The 16,006-nt window shown below is 40.7% G+C and overlaps 1 protein-coding gene across 3 annotated transcripts in view; it reads left to right on the top strand.

Moving 5' to 3' along the window:
• Positions 1 to 16,006, top strand: part of milt (trafficking kinesin-binding protein milt) — a 461,657-nt gene that overhangs the window by 274,362 nt on the left and 171,289 nt on the right. For 2 of the 3 annotated variants that reach the window (XM_067156969.2, XM_067156968.2), the window contains exon 1: positions 4,266 to 4,407. The exons of the other annotated variant lie outside the window; for it this stretch is intronic. The gene's annotated coding sequence lies outside the window, so the exon portion shown is untranslated. Of the gene's footprint in view, positions 1 to 4,265; positions 4,408 to 16,006 lie in introns of those variants that run through there. 3 annotated transcript variants of the gene reach the window in all.

Raw genomic sequence — 16,006 nt, 5'->3', positions numbered from 1 at the left:
GTATTTTCTAGTCTTTCTTTTAGCCCTGAATTCGTTCAAAAGCAAGACGTGTGTGCTTTCGTTGCGTTGTCCATATGTAAATGCATTATTTTTTTTTCCGCATGAACGATAAGCGCTGCGTGCGCATGATGGGTGAAGGAGAGAGAATCTGAAGTGGTGGTGGAATTGACAACTGGAAGGGCGTAGTCCTTGTGGAATGACAGATGTGCGAGCATGAAGTGTGTTGTATAAAACTGTTAATAGTGACCTAGCACACTGCGAAATTGAATAAGAAGTTAAGAGCATGGGAAATAAATAACAAGTTTCTTCATTGATAGGAGAATATTTCACAAAATAATTAAATTTCTGGAGTTAAAATAAGAAGGTGTCCATTGGGAAGGGTAACACCGAGCCTCCAGCTCAGCTTCGGATTACTTGTATCAGGCTCCTCATATTCATCATTGCCATCCACTGTTTTGTTCCCCGGCGACATTAGAGTGACGAGACACGGGGAGTCTTCCCTTTACCGAGCGACTTGGCTGCGTCGTTCGAACCGTGCAGGTGTCGGAAGATGGTGGGTTCAGAGACGTTACAACGCCGTAAAATACATAAAACTCTTTAAAGGTGGTGTGTGGGTTAGAAGGATTAATTTAATGACCGAACAATTCTATTATAAGTTTTTACACTTGGCTTTACGTCGCACCGACACAGATAGGTCTTATGGCGACGATGTGACAGGAAACGGACAGGTGTGGGAAGGAAGCGGCCGTGGCCTTAAGGTATACCCCCAGCATTTGTCTGGTGTGAAAATGGGAAACCATCTTGAGCGCTGCCGACAGTAGGGTTCACAGCTGCGTGTCCTTCAGCGCACGGCCAACTCGCTCGGTGTTAAAAGTTTCATTATGATCTAAATACCCATATGAACCGGTAACTTTGCATCATTGTGTATGTTTCCGTATATTTCAGTGAATAATGTGACCAGGGGCCTATTTCACGAACGAACGTTGCAACTTTTCACTTTGCACTTTGCACTTTTCAGTTCATATTTTGTTCCACCATCGCTTTTCAGATTTAGCTTGCAAAGTGAAAAGTTAGAAATCTTTTCACTTTTCAAGCCTGTTATGTTCCTCCATTGGTACAGAAATGCAAAGTGCAAAGAAATGAAGTGAAAAGTTTTCATAAATCTTGCAAAGAGATGATTCCCTTTTCATATGTCAATTAACAAGTATGTACATTAGTTTCTCAGCGTAGAATTTGGTTTAGTGATATAAACACGTTACGACGTGAGCTTTTGTTAGCATCAAGTGAGGACAGTGATGAAGAATCCAATAATAGAACGTACAAAGACAGGATTAATTTTCATAACCTCACTTCGACGTAATATCGCGAGTGATTTCGTATTATCCCAATAGAGGCTGACTATATTCTTGAAATGGTCAGTCATTTATTGAAACATAAAGAAGTAAATTCCTTTCCGAAAAAGAACAAATTCTTATATGTTTACATTTTTTAGTAAATGGTTCTCAGCTGTACTGTGTAACAGTAATGCATAGGACATCAAAATCAATTATTTACCAAAGTCGTAAATGTTATAGTAAATGTAATATTTCCTAACAGTACGTTGGCCTGATAATCCGCTTAATATAGCGACGGGATTTCTAATGAAGGGTGAATGTCCTTCTGTGTGTATATGTGTTGACGGTACTCTCGTTAACATTTGATGTGTGTCATCATTTGAGAGGTTATCTTTAAAGTTGTCAAAAAAGGATGTCACGTTTCTCCTTGACAACTTCCAGCACAGCCAGCTTCTTATAATAACCTTTCTTTCCCATGATAAAAACTTTAATGGTACGACAATTATACCGCCAAGTTCGCCGCGAAAAGTAAAGCATTAAAATCATAGAGTATTACGCCTATACAGTTTGCTCATGGAATAAACTCGATCGGATCACTCATTCGCAAAGACTTTTCACTTAGCGAAGAAATTGAAAAGTACAGCCTAGTTCATGGTGGAACAGAAAGACTTTGCACTTTGCAAGAATTGAAAAGTGAAAAGTGCAAAGTTGAAAAGTTGCAAAGTTCGTTCGTGGAACAGTCCCCAGATCCAAAGTTACAGTATGGAATGGCCAATTGTACGGCAAGAAATAAAGGGCATCACGTTATGGATAATAATGTAAAGTTTCACATGAGAAATAACACATTTTAAAGAAAGAAAGAAAGAAAGAAAGAAAGAAAGAATAATTTTAGTGGAATTAAACACCGCAACAATTTTTAACCAACAAAATACATTTACAACAGCAAACACTATGTACGAAGTTGCACCAACTGGCTCCATTTGTACAGTTTTCTTCCAAGTTCAGGAATTCAAAAAGTTCCCCATTTAACTCAATGAACTTGGGGGGAGGGGCCTGTTTCTCCGAAAACATCCCCCATTAATAAAATAGTTTATCACTTTGATGGATTTTTCCGACTACTTTTTGAAGTTAATAAAAAATAACAATCGTATGGCCTCACCTACCTTGTGCAGACATTTCAGTTTGATGCCATCTGGCTGTCTGCCCGTGAATTTCGACGTTCCGTTTTACTCTAGGCCCACTAGATGGCAGACCGAGTAAATCGAAACTCTCTTGGGTGTCTATGGCTAAGATTTTTTTATGAATTTTCTCGGGTAAACCAGAGATCTTTTACATGCCGACATCGTTCGACATGGAGTGTCGAATGGACTTTTTTCCGCCCTTCAAAAATCCGACTACCTCTGCCGGGCTTGAACCCGCTATCTTGGGATCCGGAGGCCGACACTCCATCACTGATCCACAGAGGCAGCCTTTTTTGAAGGTGCTCAAATACGACAGTCTCGAGTCGGTAGATCTACTCGGACGTAAAATAACTCCTTCTTTCTCCCTTCAATCTGCTCACCCTCCAGGGTCGACTTTTCCCTCGGACTCAGCGAGGGATCCTACCTCTACCGCCTGAACACAGTGTCCTGGAGCGCGAGACATTACGTCAGGGATATAGCTGTGGAGGAGGACCAGTACGTCGCCCGGGCGATCTCACCTGCTATGCTGAACAGGGGCCTTGTGGACGGATGGGAAGATCGGAAGGGATAGGCAAGGAAGAGGGAAAGAGGCGGCCGTGGTAGGTACCATCCCGGCATTTGTCTGGAGGAGAAGTGGAAAACCACGGAAAACCACTTGGAGGATGGCTGAGGTGGGAATCGAACCCACCTCTACCCAGTTGACCTCCCGAGGTTGAGTGGACCCCGTTCCTGTCCTCGTACCACTTTTTAAAATTTCGTGGCAGAGCCGGGATCGAAAGAGGGCCTCCGGGGATGGCAGCTAATCACTCTAACACTACACCACAGAGGCGGACAAAAGAACTCCTGCGGGACTAAATTTCGTCACCTCAGCGTCTCCGAATACATAAAACAATTATTATTATTATTATTATTATTATTATTATTATTATTATTATTATTATTATTATTATTATTATTATTATTATTATTATTGGAGAATGAATTGAAATCAAAATGCAGCTGCCACTGAAGTCTCAATCTCATGTATGGCTGTGACGATATGGAAGCTGCTGACTTATGGGTGGTGCTGAGTAATGAATGCCATACGGAGAACACATTCAGGATGTCATATAAAAAGTGTTTTATCATGGAATCATTTGTGCTCCAACAGCACTTCTTGACCCAGGTGTGGGGAAGATAATGGGAAACTACCTCACACTTAATCTTGCTTAGTAAGCTTCATTTTGGCGCCGCCGTCGGCTTTACCGGTTTCCCTCAACTGCATAACGTTGTACTGATGGTGCTATTCGAAGTTGCAAGCAGCCTCCAGTCATCTTTTGGTGTAGGTATAGTACTGTGGTATTCGAAGCCCGCTTTTCCAGAAAGTATTCGTACTAACGCCTGATCGTTGGATTTGAATAATGTCTGTGTGTTCAGACTGGGTGGACTTTCTTAAAAATTAAGAGGTTCTTGTCTGCGTCAAGCATGATCGGATATTTCTCGAGATAATTCGGAATGATATAACCTTGATAACCTCTCCGGATGGCCTGAAGAATTAGGTCGGTCAAAGAACATCAATAGTCGGAAGAGGAAATAATACCCATAGTTGCCTGCAGGTGGCAGGAGGAACTGCTGAGGTGTTCGTTGTTTCCTATAGTCGCTAGATGGCAGCACGTTGTCCTGTATGTTGTTCGTGCCAGGCAGGCTCCTCGCCCCCCGCTCGTTTCCTTGGTGTGCGTGGGCCCCAGTCACTCCCGACGTAGTGGTTTGAAGTGGTCATTTCGTTTACAAGTCGTGCTCATCGTCTGTCTGTTTATTGTCGTGCCGTGGGTGTAATGTGAGGTGATTTCCGTAAGGCCCGAGCGGCACGTGCAGTGTGGCGTTCTAACGAACCACTGCTTGTTTCTCTGAAGGTAAATAATACTGTTAATATGGTTAGTTGGTTGGTAATGGTGCCTGTCTTTCGTCACGGACTGGTGTGGGATTCTTGCTCTGGCTGCCTACTGCTTGCTTTTTTTTTTTTTTTTTCCTCTCCCTCCTGTGGCTCGGTGGGCATTTGAATGAACTCGTGAATGATATGGTGGCAAGAAGTATTTTGTTTCTCCTTGAGTAACCTTGCGAGTGCGTCATCGAGGGCATGCTTTATCGGCTTTGAGTATAATGTGTACTACGCGATAGGGGAATGTTCATTTGTTGATTTTCTTGTCCTAGTCGCTTCATTCTTGAGACAGGAGTGTTTTGATTCGTTGAATATTTTCAGTCTATTGTTGATTCGGAAGTAACAAGATAAGATTCAGTTTTATCGGCCAGTTACGTGAAGTTGTAAGGCCGGTTTGTTTACAATCAGCTGTTGCAATAAGAGTGTGGATTTAATATGTTGGATGTGGATGAAAGTGAGAGGGATGTAATCTGTAGTTGTTCACAGCCATAACCTTTCGCTTTCGTGACTTTCTTGTCTTCAGAAGGGAAAGGAGGATTCCTATAAAATGATTCACACAAAGTATTAATGCGTGTATTTGATGTTTGACTTAACCATAGAGGTTTCAAAAGAAGTTTATTTTGTTTAATTTTTAAAAGGAAAGCTTGAAATAATTTGGATACAGGAGTCGTGGAATTGATTGCCTATTTTGTGATCAAATAGTTTTAAACGAACATTATGGTATCGAAAATTAAGTTCCCTGAAGGAAACCGTAATTTTATTTCACCGATATGTAATCTTTTCAGTAGTGAAATTATTAGAGGGGTGTGGCTAAAGTGATAAGCCCTATGTGGTACCGTACTGGAGCAAGACGCTGGCGATTTCAGGATCGAAAAAGCCTGGATTGAATACTTGCAGACCATTATGGTGTTTACGTTTTTTTCAGCAAGCGGGTTAAAAGCTCAATAATCTCTTGTTTCAGTCGTTGAGATGATCTGTCACTTGATTTAATTTAATAAAAATGAAGTTAGCTATCATAATTTCAGACCAAAATGTTCAACCTTAATTTGTATACGATTGAATTTTCTAGTTTTTAGTGTAGTGTGATGATTTATATGGCCATTGTTTTGTGGTGTAGTATGATGATTGTTGTTTTAAGGGACAAAACTATATGATTATCAGCCCTCGGGGCATTACAACTAATTGTAACTCTTTTTTTAACATTGGATTTAAATTTTGACATGTAATCGACTCCTAAATACAGTGAGCCGATGAGCTTAGATGTTAGGCCCCTTTAAACAAGAAGCAACAAACCTTCAGATAGCCATGCTATCTTGTCCCTTACGAAGCAGTATGATTTAAAAAAAATTAAACGATGCTTTTCTGTGGCTCGCGTGTTCACGTCTCTTTATCATGGTTCAGTAGACTCCCAGATCGATTTCTGTAGGTGTGTCGTGTCTGCATGATTCATACGGGCAATCCTGTGAGTACTCGCATATATACCGTTCAGGTAAAATAATGTTTACGATATAATCGGCCAGGGTCACTTTTTAAAGTATCTGCCCCTCCCCCCTCGTTCCGGATATGCTTCCACGAGGTCAAGGATAGCACTGCTCAGTGAAGTGCGCGGGAGTTCTCTGCTTGCCACTAACACTTGCATGCGTTGGGGATAGCATTTGCTTGCTATTTTACTTTCTGTTTCTGGGATCACTTCTATAACTCTTAGGCTAGATCTTGAGATCTCGAATTCCACTGACATTGCATTTCCTTCTTAGAACTCTTTTATTGATAGTGTGTGCATGCACAAGTGTACCAACGAAATTACTTGAAAACATAGGGTTGCCTGCCAACTGTCCAGTTTTGAACCGAAGATGGCGGATTTCAGAACAATTTTTGGTTCTCCAATTACAAGTCTAAACCGGATCCCAAATCTCCGGTTATGATGAGATTTTTTCAGATGTGATTGAGTCCATTACCAAAATCCTCTGAGACGTCAGATGTGTGTTCTTGAGTTCCGGTTCTGAGGGTGATTACTACACAGTGTCAGTTCAGCACGATGCAGGAAACGTCTACATTTGCGGCAGACCCCATGATTGACGCATTTATTTCCTGGAAATACTATGATGCACTGGAATAGAACTTGAATTTGGTAATCATTAATTTGATATGGCATGCAGTGATTGTCAAAACCGGCGCGAAGTTCAATTTAGAAGTGTAGCCAAATTATCAATACTGTAAGTGGTAAATTTTTCAGAAGCTTCATTTTCTGCATTTATGTTTAAAGTGAATTATTTATTAATAAAATAAATATCAGATGACCAAATCCTTGTCACTTCGTGGGAATATAACATTTTGAAACAAAATATTACACGTAATTTTATATATATATATTTTGCAAGTTGCTTTACGTCGCACTGACACAGATAGCTCTTGTGGCAATAATGGGTCAGGAAAGGGCTAGGAGTGGGAAGGAAGCGGCCGTGGCCTTAATTAAGGTACAGGCCCAGCATTTGCCTGGTGTGAAAATGGGAAACCACGGAAAACCATCCTCAGGGCTGCCGACAGTGGGGTTCGGACCCACTATCTCCCGAATACAGGATACTGGCCGTACTTAAGCGACTGCAGCTATCGAGCTCGGTCGTAATTATATCAAAACAAAAACATTCATGATAAACGACATAAGATTAAAAAATTCCATGAAAACAAGTATCAAAAATGATTGACAATTAAAAATGACTTTTACAAGCACTCATATAGGGTTTTATAAGACATTACAGAAATTAACTGAAAACATTTTTAATTGGCTGTGTGTTGGTATTTCATGGAAGGTTTTGATGTGCTTAGTATTAAAAATGGCCGGGCTGAGTGGCTCAGGCGTTTTAAGCACTGGTCTTCTGACTCCAACTTGGCAGGTTCGATTTTGACTCAGTCCGATAGTATTTGAAGGTGCTCAAATACGTTAGCTTCGTGCCAGTTGATTTACTGGCACGTAAAAGAACGCCTGCAGGACTAAATTCCGGCACCTCGGCGTTCTCTGAAAACCGTCAAAAGGTAGTTAGTGGGTCGTAAAAACATTATTAATATTATTATTATCATTATTAATAACAATATATGACCAATTTAATATCCAAATCGAAATTGCGGGAAAAGTTCTTAGCCCGTGGGCAGTCCAAGACAAAAATGTTTTTCATAAACAATTTTGTTACGCACAGCAGAATTTTCAAAATTTAGCCCATAAGATCTCTCTTTTTGACTGTGAATGTGTCCCGATAAGCGATAGTCTTTGTTTTTATATCCAAAGATAGCCATTTCCGTTATTTTTGTTATTTTATAACTGTTAGTGTCGATACTAATTTTAGAATAAATAAAATTTAGAAGCTGCCTGAAATTTTTAAATTTATTTTTAAGTAAAATTCTGTTATGATTTCTTTTTCGGATATTTTCTAAACGTTATTTATTCGTAAATTAGTTCGGCAGACTGAAGAACGTGAAAATGAAAATCCCCAGCTTGTTGCCGGTCATTTGACCGGGCCAGGAATGGAATGAATGAAGCCCCCATCTAGCGGCGAGGGTAGGAATTGTGCCGGCTGCCGAAGCCGTCGCACTCCTCTGGGGCAATGATTAATGAATGACAGATGAAATGATAATGGAGTGTGTTGCTGAAATGAAAGATGACAGGGAAAACCGGAGTACCCGGAGAAGAACTTGTCCCACCTCCGCTTGGTCCAACACAAATCTCACATGGAGCGACCTGGATTTGAACCACGGTATCCAGCGATGAGAGGCCGGCGCGGTGCCACCTGAGCTCCGGAGGCTTCAAATTGACTTGAGTCGAAACCGAAACGAAATGGCTTCAAATATTACAAGGAATCACTATAGACTGCAATGTGGGCCGATGACCTCAGACGTTAGGCCCCTTTAAACAAGCAGCATCATCAGATTGCAATGCTTTTCATGCTCATACTATTCTTCTGTCTACTCCATATTCTCTCTTAGCAAATAACACTTAGATCCTGCGTGTCCCCACGCCTAAAAATCCGTGTACACACAACCTTTCTGAATTGGGCCCCAAATAAACCCGAAACATGCCTTAAACGGACTTATTGTTTGTCTGGTGTTGTGAAGGTATTCGGTCGAAAATAGTAACTGCCTGCGAGAGAGCAGTTAATGAGCAAAACAGTACGCAGTAAATATAAATGGCTCCGAAAGAATTGTCATGTTGAATAAATGGAGAATAGTGAAGGATTAAGAGGTGTGGAGATGTATAGTAAATTCACAGAGGCTTGCAGACTGGACGTTGAAAGGCGTAAACAGTCTGTATTAAAGATGCATTTATGTACTCTTTTAAGAGGCATTCGTCTAATTATGTGAAACATACACACAGCAGTTACGAAGTTCTCTCCTGAATCTGTAATCCACTTGTGTTCACTTGTCAAACAACGTGACGAACGTCATACTTAATACGATGTTTTTCCCGCATTTATGTCCTCACAAGTTAGATGCACTTCAGAATGTTCCCAGCTTAAAACATGAAAAACACCAGCATTTATTTAATAAGTAAATAAAAACGCCTGTTGACACACTCAGCCCATTAAGGGCCTTCGGGTAACGAAACAACTGTTCCCCAGTTAAACACCCTACAGAGGCTCGGAGTGTCACGAGGTAAGCGTGATCATTTTCTCAACGACACCGGGTAACAGCTAAATATTAGGGTGTAAATATTTGACACTCTTTGGAAATACAGACTAGTCGTCAAATGGACCAGGCCGAGATAACAATAGGAACCAATCCTTTTAGCATCCAGAGTCAATTGAAACAAGTAACTCCTCGAAAGGAGCTCTGAGGACTTCACAGTTATGTTACGAAACCCATTTTTTTCGGTGTCTAGAGTCATAAAGATACATGAAAACGTGTCTTGAGTGCTTCCTAGCAATTTTAAAATAAAATGTTCCAAATATCCCGCCTTTTAAATAATATATCACTGTTTCCCTCATGACTCTTCTTACTGTTTCACGGATAATGATTTTTTCAGGGTTTCCTCCCGTAATGTTATACTACAATCTCTACTTCATTCAGATCAGTAGGATTTATTTACACAAAATAGTATTTTCAGGGGCTCAGAATAAAAACTGGACAAAAATATCTAAATCAGTAAAAAATGGCGTATGGCTTTTAGTGCCAGGAGTGCCCGAGAACAAGGTCGGCTCGCCAGTTGCAGGTCTTTTGATTTGACTCCCGTAGGCGACTTGCGCGTTGTGATGAGAATGAAATGATGATGATGAAGACGACACATACACCCAGCCCGTGTGCGAGCGAAATTAACCATTGATGGTTAAAATTTCCGACTCTGCCGGGAATCGAACCCGGGACCCCTGTGACCACAGGCTAGCACGCTAACCATATAGGCATGGAGCCTAAATCACAGTGTATGTTAGTGACTGAGGTTCATCTTGTAGTTGGAGGTTTGATACACACTTTAAAAAGGGAAAAGTACAAACATTCTTATAAACTTGGAATTTATAAGGGGAACAGTGATATATTGTTAAAAAGGCGGGACATTTTGAACATTCTACTTCTTCGTTTTCTCTACATTATCAATAGAATTATTGTTTTTTACTCTGTATTGTAATTAGATTAAGTACTAAACTATATTGTATGATATTCTTCGTCGGTTTAGCAAACTGTCATTTGAGGAAGAATAGATATTATTATTATTATCATCATTCAGATTGAACCAGTCGCTTCTTTGTTTACTTAATAATACAATCTTTCCATATTTCTGTTAGTCTGGACAGTACATTCTTAGCTACAGCTATTCTTTTAATTTTACCTTCGTAATTTCGTTTACTGGAAGTGCTAACTCCTATGTAGGCTATTTATTCCTTGAGATCTCTGTCAAGTTGGAAGAGACCAGGTGCGTTCACTACAGTCATTTAATTCAAGGCCTGCTTTTTCACTGAACCTCTCGGTGCATTTTTAGAAGTTCTGCTAGCTCTTCATGCGAACTATCCAACCCCATGATTTCACGACCTTATACAGAAAAGTGAAACTCGGTAGATCGCGCGGGTTGCTCGATTTACCGCTCATTAAGGAAGATACTGTGCGAGCAAACGCTTTATGGCTAGGAATTCTCTTAGTCCGTAACAAGGCTGCTTTTTGCTCATAAAGAAAATATTTTTCTCCTCTTTACAGAATGATCGCATTTGTCTTATAATTATACTCTGTAATTCTCTTCTTGTTTTAATATATTGGATGTTACATTTAAACAGATTTCTGTTTTTTTTTTTTAATTTTGTGAAGTCAGATCTTGCGCTTTGTGTAAACGTTTTCTTGTTAATTCTCTTAGTTCTGTTTTTGTATTCTATAAAGTAGGTATTCTTCTCTTATTATCGTTTACTTACCATAATCTTCTTAGCTTTCTTCTCTTTGTAAGTTCATGAGAACTAGTTGCGGTAATATTGTTTCCAAGACGTGGTTTGTTCTGTTTTTTTTCTCCACAAAGTGTTGATGGGCTCGTATTTCGAGGTTACATTCGTAGCTTTTATTTGTTCTGACGAGAACAGTTCCCATATGTGGTAACCTGTTCTTAAGTGAAGTCTAGGGCTATGAACAAAGACACTCCTAGGAATGTTGCCGTGACTCTTCTTGTACTCATCAATAAGAATTTAACTTTTTAAGCTTTCAATGTATACATATTTATAAAATCCTAGTATGTACATCCCTTTTACCATGAGTACAATGAGTAAGTGCGCTGGGGTCCAGAAGTACCACCTATCAGGGAAATTTTGACTTTCCCCCAAAAATTTAAGCAGTGGATCTTTGCAAATCAAAGGAAGGACCACGATCAACCATCCTTCGATTTAGCGTTCAGCGGGGTACTTATGATGAATATGACGAGGTGTACGGAAAATGTTTATACTACTCTCGTACGAGGGTAAGTTCACAAAATGCATGTTTTGTGGGAAAACTCATCTGAAATTGATTTTTTCGGGATAATCAACAAAGGACGACTTACAAATGTTACCTATTTTTCAGATAAGGATATTTATTCTGAAAATGTATAACTGAATCATTTTCAGTTTTCAACATTTAATATTTTCAAGGACTGGGAAGCTACAACGTGTTTTCTCCAATTCTCAATGTTGAAAACATCCTAAGCATATGAGCTACGAATTTAATAAATAATAATAATGTTATTTGTTTTACGTCCCACTAACTACTCTTTTACGGTTTTCGGAGAAGCCGAGGTGCCGGAATTTAGTCCCGCAGGAGTTCTTTTACGTGCCAGTAAATCTACCGACACGAGGCTGACGTATTTGAGCACCTTCAAATACCACCGGACTGAACCAGGATCGAACCTGTCAAGTTGGGGTCAGAAGGCCAGCGCCTTAACCGTCTGAGCCACTCAGCCCGGCAGCTACGAATTTTAGGTGAATAAAAGATAGTCAAGTAGGAGAATATATTCGTTATTTATTCCCAAAACTACAATCCTTTCTTAATCATAGTTATCCGGTCGATTAGAAGGAACGCAGCGAGGGATCCAGTCGGCCGTGATTAGATTAGCAATTTGCCTTTTTCTGTCACTACGAGCGCTGATAACTACATTCGCTGTAGACACTTAAAAATGCCTGAGGGTATTGAACCAAGGAACACATTACAGAAAGAATTATGTAAATAACTTAATTTGGCGAGGATTTGAATCAAACAGAAAAGTGTAAAGAAACACACGGTTTTAGGCTGCTTTTTCGGAACTGCATTTAGGCTGGAAGTGATCATTTAAAAAAAAAGTTTGATAGCGCTATCCAAGACTCAATTTGAAACCCTTCCGGACCCTTTAGCCCTTCAACTTTTGATACACTTGAGGAAATTGCTTAATTTTACGTTTTTTCGTAGCATGGAGACCGCTTACTTTGTCTACCAAGAAATGTTTTCAGCATTAAAAAAAATCAAATGGACACTTCTTCGTCTTCGCCACGACTATCATTTGTTCCTTTGTTACCTGAGTTTGAGCGTGGATGATGTCGACGTCCACCGTTAATGGACTCTTATGTCCTTTAGTTTTGCCGGAGTATTGCGATTGAACTGTCGTACAAATTTTGTAGGGCACAAGTTGGCGTGACCAGCAGTGGGTGCACTCGGAAATTAATGCACAAACGCTTACGTCAACAAGAACTGTTGGGTTCGTCCTTCGTACTGGCAGTCCTATCGCTCAGATTAGTAAAGTTGACTCACGACTGACGTTCTGTTAAAATTAAATAAGAGAAATTTCGTCCCATGTTGAGTTCGCTCTTTATCTTGGCAGCGCTTCTGTGACTCGCTGCTGAGGGGCAGAAGAGCCGGAAGAGAATACCGAGCAAAAAAAAAAATCGTGAACTCGTTTCAGTGGGTGTGATGTGTCCTGGGGGTATTGTCTCTTGTAATGGTGGGTTGGGTACCTCTACCGCCGCCCTCGATAACCAGCCTTGAACTTCCGGTTGTTGTAAGTTATGACAGGTGACTACTATTATAGCAGCGCTCGTGTGTATGTGTGGTTCTGCTCTGGTGCAGCTGAAACAGTAGTAGACCTGCTCAGCTCGTGTCGGCTGGATAAACACCTTCACACTCGGCTTGGGCGGTTTGACACAGCATTGAGACTTAGCAGGGTCCCCACCAGAGCAGAATAATTGATCTCGAATTCGCCTGGACTCTCTCCCTTCGACAGAATATAGACTTTTAAACATGACGTGTTAAGTCTTTCTGTGAATGTAACTGGCCAGATATTTATCAGAGGCGGCCTTGCTTTGGGATCAGGAAGAAACGGCGGTAATGTAATTGATGGGTTTAATGTGAGAAATTGGGGCCAGCTAGGACGAGTTGTTTGCGGGGGTGGGGGGGGTGTATAACTATAAGGTAGGGGGGTCCATATTTCGCCCCTTTAGCAGATTGGGACTTGTAGAAATTCAGGGATATTAGGGACAAGGCTGGAAATTGGTATATACTGTATGTTACTGAATATATTCTCCACTTCCGGGCAAGTTACAACGAAACTGTCATAACGTAAGACAGTCAATATTTGACATAAACACTACAACAACTTAACTTACAAAAATGTGTTCGTAATTTCGTCCCTCACCAAATTAATGAAAAGTTCAAATCATTTTAATGTATGTTTCCTTTCTAACTTTACCAAATACTTTCCCTATAATTAATTACTTGAACGCCATTCATGAAAATGTTTCCTTGGTATTCTTTTTAACATAGTCTTTCAGCGTTGCTTGTGAAATGTTAAGCGCTTTACCTGCACGCTTGTAACCCATTGTCTCTCCCTCGCTGCCTTAATACCCATTTTTTCCGTAGCCTCCTTAGGCCACTGCTTGCGTTTTCCCACCCGAAAATAATAATGAGCTTGATAAAAATTACAAATAAAATGAAGGGGGACGAAATTACGAACATTCCCTGGTTTATTATAATGGCCGCTACAGTAACTCACGCCAACCACCTCACTGTAGCATTTGCACTCCTGGAACTACACCACGCGACTGAAATGCAGTCCAGTATTTAATACACACATCAGAGCTCACTCTAGGAATAACAGGCTCTTAATTTGAATGCTGCACGAAAAATGAAAAATGAATCTTCCTGGAACACGGGAACGAAACGTGGTTCACACAACCAACAAGACAAGGGGATGAGACTTTGCATGTTCAAACAGGAAATGCGTAGAGGGACGAAATTACGGATTTCTTCTCCCACAACTCTGTTGATAGTTACACCTACAGGTTCATACATAATGTTCACCAAAATCAAAGGTCCACGTACTTTAATCACTACTTGTACTGTAGGCTGTTCAGTTGCCGCTGTCAGATTCAGGGCCATCCTCAAAATGTTTCACTGGGACTGTCACTCGCACATTCTTATCATTGTGAATAACTTGTCCATTCTTCCTTGGATGCGATAGTCTGCAGTGAAGCGCTGGTAACAGGTGACGAACTTTGGTCACGTACTGTACGGGAGGCAGGGCAAACAGAGCCTTGAGACGCTACGCAGTGAAAGGTGTGAGGAGGTCGCGTGTTTAAACCGATATAAAACTCGTGGAGTCGAAAAATCGGAACGATTATATGCTAGAGGGAAGATACTTTCGTGCTTGTTTGTTTGTTTATTTATTTATTTATTTATTTATTCAATTTACAAATGTTACTTATTAATCTATTTTTACCGAAATTTTCTGTTACCTGGCCATGAAAATAAGAAAAAATCTCGTTTATTTGCTTTTACTGAAGGCCGTTTATTTATCTAGACAAACATCACGAAACGTTGAATATTTAAAATATTAGTAATTTTTTACGGTCAGTGCAATTTCAGGTTTTAAACATGTATCTTCCTTCTTCTCGATTTTGGCCTCTTTTTTTTTTTACAATTTGTTTTACGTCGCACCGACACAGATGGTATTGTGGCGACGATGGGATAGGAAAGCCTAGCTAGGAGTGGGAAGGAGGTGGCCGTGGCCTTAATTAAGGTACAGCCCCGGCATCTGCCTGGTGTAAAAAAGGGGAAGACATGGAGAACCATCTTCATGGCCGCCGACAGTGGGATTCGAACCCACTATGTCACAGTTGCGCGCCCCTAGCCGCACGGCCAACCCGCCCGGTTTTTGGTCACCTAAGGACGACGGAAAGTAACCCTGTGCATTCATCTTGACTTCCAATAGTTCTTCGTCCTTTCACGTCGCTGTTTCCGCCTCCCTTGTGTCCAGATGTTATTAATTTTCCTCTTCTTCTCCCGGAAACTCTTGATATATTGAATCAATCTTCTGAAAATTGTCGTCCGACTCCATGGCTAAATGGTTAGCGTGCTGGCCTTTGGCGACCGGGGTCCCGGGTTCGATTCCCGGCAGGGTCGGGAATTTTAACCATCATTGGTTAATTTCTCTGGCACGGGGGCTGGGTGTATGTGTCGTCTTCATCATCATTTCATCCTCATCACGACGCGCAGGTCGCCTACGGGTGTCAAGTCAAAAGATCTGCACCTGGCGAGCCGAACATGTCCTCGGACACTCCCGGCACTAAAAGCCATACGACATTTCATTTCTGAAAGTTGTCCTGTCCTGTCTTGTGTTAAATCGTCTGTTACTCCAATCCCTGTCATATCTTTATTTATTATCTTTAAAGTCGTGTTCGGTTCGCCCAGAAGGACGTGGATTCGAATCCCCGCCAGAAGTCGTAAAATTTAAGAAACGCGATTTCCACTTCCGGAGGTGCATATGGCCCTGAGGTTCACTCAGCCTACACCAGGAATGAGCACCAGGTCAAGGTTGGGATATGGTACTGAGATCTGGATACCATCCCGACAATATTTAATTGACTCACTAGAGAGTGTGCAGGTAAAATTTATGAAGTGGGTGAGGTACTACATGGGCTTAGGAATTAAGATAGTCTTCATTATATGATGGGTTTTGCTAACAGCTGCAAATGGAGAATTTATTACTGCGTCGCAAATGTGCTAATGCAGTGTGCACAGTAAAATGCGTAACATATAGAACTCTGTAATTAGGCTTCTCGCTGTTCTGGTTTCCCAAATAAATAAATAAATAAATAAATAAATAAATAAATAAATAA

This window comes from Anabrus simplex, chromosome 13 (assembly GCF_040414725.1).
Source record: "Anabrus simplex isolate iqAnaSimp1 chromosome 13, ASM4041472v1, whole genome shotgun sequence".
Classification (NCBI taxonomy): domain Eukaryota; kingdom Metazoa; phylum Arthropoda; class Insecta; order Orthoptera; family Tettigoniidae; genus Anabrus; species Anabrus simplex.
Note: the sequence above shows the minus strand (reverse complement) of the source record. Positions and strands in the feature narration are given on the sequence as shown.